Genomic DNA, 6,435 nt, shown 5'->3' with positions numbered 1-6,435 from the left:
TTTCTTTCCATTATGCAGAGAAAGCCCATGAAGAATAGCGGTGGCAGCTACTTTTGCCGTGTGAGTCTGTAGGTGGGGAAATTAATGCACCGTGCCTAGCAGACAATACGATAACTCCTTTTGGGTTAAATAACCCACTCTGAAGGCCACTGGTTATCAGAGAGGGTTATCAGGGCAAATAAGTCATCGTACTTTAAAACTTTCCTGTCAGATGACACAATAACCTACAATGGGTTAAATAAACCCATCATATGTTATTGTGTCATATGAACTCAGTCATTATGTTTGTGTGAATTTAGGATTCTTTCTGAGCCTATCAGCTGGCTGCAAGGACTTCTTCTCACCTGCTGGCATTTAAGCTCTTGTCATGCAGGCAATGCTGCCCTGAGGAAGGAATACACCCTATTTGTTGGAGTCTTTCCTGTGCTTCAGAACTGCTGACTGGTAAGAACTTTAACCTGCCATTTCAAGAGGCAGGCTAGAGACCTCCGCATGGGCCAATACATGATTTTACTATATTCAGTGGTATATAATGCCACAAATAAATAAATAAATTATAAACTCAACCTGCATGAGTTTGTAAGCTGAGTAAACACCCCAGCTTGACAACTCATGCAGGTTAAGATGTTTAATGGATTAGTAGATCCCCAGGTGGGTGGGGAGAAGAACTTAATTCTTCTTCTAGAGTCCTTCTCAGCCAACAGATCCGTTGCAACATTCATCAGGGGCAGATCTGAATAAAAACCTCTTGGGTTGCATCCAGACCTAGAGGGAGTCTACACCAGCCATTTACTGCAGGATTGAATCACATGGGGCACATGATGTTCACCTGTTTCTGCGGTGATCTTGGTTCCACCTCTCAGTTATACTGGAATTTCCGTGGCTGCTTTTGTTGCAGTTTTTCTGTCTGTCTCGGTTCCATTCCAAAGTATGTGTGTGGTGTGCCCCCCCACTTTGTGATGTTGTTGCTGCTTGCCATGAGTTGTGGGCTCAGGAAACAGCTAATTAGCTATGAAGGGCATGCCCATAGGTATCAGTGTGTTTCATTGCCAGGTGTGTTTTATTTGTGTGTGTTTTCATGCAGCTATACTCTGCACAGGAGCAGTCCATGTCTATGCTCCTGAGCATGCCTCATGAGTCATTTAAAAAAACACCTCTGCCCCATGGGCAGGTGTGCCCTGTGAGTGGCGATTGCAGAAGCGGGGAGCAATCGGAAACATCCCTCTTCCATAGCAAACAGGCTGCAGGTGTAGATAATCCCCAAGTCATTCTGAGAGTTAACCTACTGAAACCAAAGGGGCTTCAGTTAGTCATGGTTTTATAGGATTACTCTAAGTTAAGTATGACTAAATCTAGATCCAGCCCATTGGCTGTAGTAAAATAAAGGCCATGAGGTAGCCATCCAGTGCATAGATCATGGCAATTCACAAAACCATTCTTCTTGTGATGATTTGAATCATCATCCGGTCATTTCAGGCTTGCATCTGGAATTTTCTATGCCCACAATGGCCTTATGAGAATTTGCAGGTTTCCACCATTTGACAAAAATGCTCTGTCATTTGCTCTTGACACCCACCAGGAAATCCCGCAGCCTTGCATACCATTTCATTTCTAAATAGGTACATACAGACCCCAAATATGCCCATAATACATGACACTATTTTTATTTATTTATTTTTAAACCTGTCCAACTGCCTTTCTCATAATTTATCACTCTTCTACAAACACAGGCAAACACACACACACCTTGGAATCTTTCCTAAGGAAATGGAGAAGAACAAGCAAAGACGAAGTCAAATGAGAAGATAATGCCACTCATCTGTCTGGGAAGGGGCTGCTCCTCTCTCCCAAACAAATGATATGTCCTGTCACTGATTATCTGACCTGAACTTCAGGCACATACCTGTGGCTGCTGGACTGGGCTAGGAACCTCTTGCTCTGTGCAGTTTCTTGTACAGCTAGGGCTATACACACATCTGCACATCTATGCCAATGTTTCAGTTACAGTGGGGCAGAAGAGGCCCCCTTATCTTTTCTGACAGCTACTGTTTTTAGGATAGATGGGAAACATGATTTGACTAAAATTAGAGGGAGATTAGGCTGGGCTTGTGGATTTCATTAAGAAATCTTCCTTATTCCCCCTACCATGACATGATTTGAGCTTTTTTCTGTGCCCCTGCTGAATTGGGACAATTCTCCCAAATATAGGAGAATTGTGTGTCTTGATTTTCTGAATAATCTTATAAAACACTGGGCTGCTGGTCTTTTCAAAACTGCACAGACAGTTCCATGTGCAACACTTAGTTATGAGAGGAGGGCAATAAAGTTAAAAGAGAAAATGTCAATTTTCCAATCATGCCTGTGATGTGGGCTTGACAAAAGTTCTCCTTAATGAAACAAAACTGTAAAGCACGCAACATGCTTTTTAGCTTCTTTGATGTGTTTTCCTTTAAGGCAAGCTCAGTTAAGTAGAATGCTGTCATAGCACTGAAAATTACACTGTTTTATAGCAGAGTGGCCCATATAACTCCTATATAGGTTGCTCCAAGGCTGAATTTATTTACACATTTCCAATGCAAATGTGTCCTCATTTTATGTTTTTTTAGCTGACTGATGAATTCCATACTTTGGATAAAAGAACTTTCTATCTTAGATCGTTTTGAGCTATTTCACACTTCTCTGAAAGAAACCAGGGACTACTTACCTATGAGGAAAATAGCTGAACTGTAGATGAAGCTGAGGAAAAGGCTATAATTAAGGAATGGCTGGTCTTTCATTTTGGGTTGTTGTCGTTGCACTATTGAGGTGCTGGAAACACCTTGACATTCCCCAGAAGGGCTCCCACCGATTCTAACCAGGACAGACCAACATGTATGGTAGGCAGGAACTTATGGCTGACTGTGCTACTGTTTCTCTCAGGGGAAGAGATGTTTTTGTGAGTGGTTGGAAGTGCTATGATGAGTAGAAATGATCTCACAAATGCTGGCTAAAACAGGAGTGCATAACCTTTTCAACCCCAAGGACCACATGTGATGCTGGCCTGGGGTTAGGGGTCAGGTGGTACTTTACACAGTCCTTTACTTTGGATAGATGGCAGAGGGAAGTCCTCTATATTTGAAGATATGTCCAATCCAAGTCTGATTTAAAGTGAAAGTAACCATAAGGAGGGAGAGCAGCCCATGCCTTGAAGTTGCCCATCAACAGCTGGCACTTGGATAGCCGACTGAGCACACAGGTCACCTGTTCAGTCTTCTCCACTATGGGGAGATGCTTTGTCTTTCTTTTTAAACTACAGTTATTGTATTTACATGTGTACCTATACATATATATTCATTAAACAAAAACCCTACCGTTTACAAAACAACGTTAAAGCTCTGCAGTTTTCAACCAGCACTAAAAAGCAGGGAAATTGGGAGTTAAGGCTCACAAACCTTAATGCCGCATCCTTCCTAAGGAGGCTGCTAGCACTGATTACCAGAGGAGGCTATAAACAGTTGGGATTGGTACCATCGACCAGTTGGGATTGGTACCAGTCACCAATGATGTAGCATCCCTTGTTAAGGCCCATAAGCAGTCCAAAATAACAAGGGGGGGGTGGGGTTTCCATCATAATTCTGGGGAAAGAAAATTACCTGTTAATGAATTAACAAACATTGAGCCCAGGCCAGCTGATGAGATTTTGGACTGGTCGTTGGGCCCTCATTGCATAATGAAGCCCCTGGTTAGAGTAATTACTGAGAATTTCCTCTCCTTTCCAGCACAATAATCCTACAATTAACAACTTCCTTACTCTGTGTGTGTGTGTTTATATTCTTCAATTAATCATTGCTGCTACTTGATTTTCAATTCAATCCACGACATGTCTACTCAGAAGTAAATTCTATTGCATGTAATGAGTCTCACTTCCGTGCACTAATTTGAAGGGGTGTGTGGATTTTGTTGTAGTTGTCTCTGGAAGTGCTGTGTATTTAAGGACCATGGCTTTTTCTGAGTGAAGGGTTTAAGCTCCCCACCACCACCACCACCATTTATTTTTAATCCCATGTATTTGATTTTTAGAGAATTTTTATTCCTTGAGTTCCTATCTGACTTCATAGTGCAAAAGAGCCACTTCTGGAGCCTTAGAGCTGATCAGAAGGGAGGGGGAGGGCTGCAGGAGAAGAACCCCATTGCTCTGGGAAAGTGGGTGGGTAGAAGGGATATTTTGAGGATATTTTGTTTCCTCCTCCTTTGCCCACCCAACTCTGGCAATCCAGTCTGACTGGGAATCACAATATGGGTATATACTGCTCAGGCTCTTATTAGCTATGATGGGTTTTAATGTTGACAACTGGGGAGGAAGATGTAGTGTAGGGAGAGGTTTGGGGCTGGGGAGTCTTATCTTTAAAGAAAAGTATTGCCAATTTAAAAAAAATCTTTAAAATTTGGGAAAGCATTTGAACCCCAAACAGTGCTCTTCTATTTTGCCATAACTAGCACAAATAGTTTTGTCAAGGTATAGGAGGTAGCCACTTGTTTTTTTGACTGCCTGAAATAAAGCTTCCACCCACACTCTTTCTTTTGTAAAAGTCTGTAATCCAATGCTTGGGTTCAGGATGCTCCCCATTAAGAACGGGACGCTTCTATTGGTTTAGAATGCAATGCTATGGTTTTAGTGTTGGGCTAATAATGCAATGCTGACTCAGAAGCAAGTCCTACCAATTTCAAAAGACACAGAGTGTCCCTAAGTGCCTCCCTTCTTCTCTGGCGTGTGTGCAAAGGGTGGGAGGGGATGTCTGTTGTACTGTTTCCTTGCAGCCCCAGGAAAACCAGGAATTACTCTGGGCAGACATAGATGCTCAGCACACTTACTTGGGAGTAAGCCCCATTGCAGACAATGGGACTTACTTCTGAGCTTTCCCAACTTTTAACGTTTTTTTAAAAAATGGTAATACTTTTCGTTCATGATAAGACCCCCCCCCCCCGCCCCAAACCTCTCCCTACACACATAAATGCATATCTTAGGGTGACCTGGTGACATTCCCTCTTCATCACAACAATTAAAGCTGCAAGAGTGACCAAATACAAAAGAGGACAGGGTTCCTGCAGCTTTACCTGTTGTGATGGAGAGGGAATTTCACCCGGTGTTGCATGCATACAAATGACAGCTGCTGAAATTCCCTTTTCTATACAACTGTTAAAGATACAGGAGCCCTGTCCTCCTTTATCATATGGTCACCAAACTATGCTGCTATTGATGGCCCTGCCCCTTTTTCTTTTGACACTGCCCACCACTGGCATGTGGCCCCAGAGAGCTGTTCCAAAATCAAATTTGGCCCTTGGGCTAACAAAGATTCAACATCCCTGGCATAGTTGAACCTACACAGACCTTCAAGATGAATGCATGTAGGTCAGGGGTTGGAATTTGCCAGCCCAAGTCCACTTCCCTCTCTCCAGTCTGATGAGGGCTTTATGCAACTTCTTTTTATATATCTAAATTCCAAACATTTACATTCTAAGTATTTAAGAACAAAAGTATTGTTTGGCTCCCAAAGGGAAGCCTTTGTTTTTATTGTTTTGCGTTACTACTCTGATAAGCCCAGTGGAACAACCTTATAGGATGCATTTTGACACAGTTGGAAACCTCCAGGATATGGTTCCCTATCATTTCCTATCATGTCTATAGACGGAAACAAACTTTGAAAATAGCTCCCAATTTTCTCTAAGGTACAGAATCCCTGAGCTCATTTGTGTCAAAAGGAAAGAGACAGATACGTTCATACCAATATTATTGATGAGATCATACTGTACCTGGGAAGACTTGTCACTTCATAATTTTAATAAAACAAGAGGAGTTGCTTCTGCACTAGCTGTTTTCTCTGTAAGAGCCATTGTCCATTCGCTCAGTTTTTACAGAGAATCCTGATGATGTTGCTGCCAAACCGTTGCATTTCTATGTTTTCCACATCCTTCTGTCTTCTCTCAGACCTGACTTTGGGGGCAGGTGGTGGTGGTGGTAAGATAGGTCTTAGATTAAATTGGCTGAGTTATTACTTTCATCCCATTTTTCTGTCTGAAGACACACAAAGCTGTCTACAGAATGAAAAATCACCTCTAGCGGTTTGCACCTCCACCAGAAAGAGGCCTTTTGGCAAGCTATTGGGTCTTAAATGCCCATTTCAGGCCAAGCCAGCCCCAAAATACTTTGCATTAGTACAAGGAATAATATATTGTTGCACTGAAGCTAACCTGAGAAGGAACACGGGATTCTGATGGGGGTGATTGTGAATTATGTCAGTGCCCCTGTTAATCCAACAGTGCTGAGACTGCGGCCTTCAAGCTCTGTCTCCATTACCCTTCCAAGTGTTGGAAACAAGAGGTTGAGCTGAGTGCCATCTGCTCATTGATGACACTTCAGCGCCCTTTACTGGGGAGTAAGCCCTATGGAACACCGAC

This window comes from Elgaria multicarinata, chromosome 2 (genome assembly GCF_023053635.1).
Source record: "Elgaria multicarinata webbii isolate HBS135686 ecotype San Diego chromosome 2, rElgMul1.1.pri, whole genome shotgun sequence".
Taxonomy (NCBI): Eukaryota; Metazoa; Chordata; class Lepidosauria; order Squamata; family Anguidae; genus Elgaria; species Elgaria multicarinata.
The sequence above is the reverse complement of the archived record's forward strand: the minus strand, read 5'-3'. Positions refer to the sequence as shown.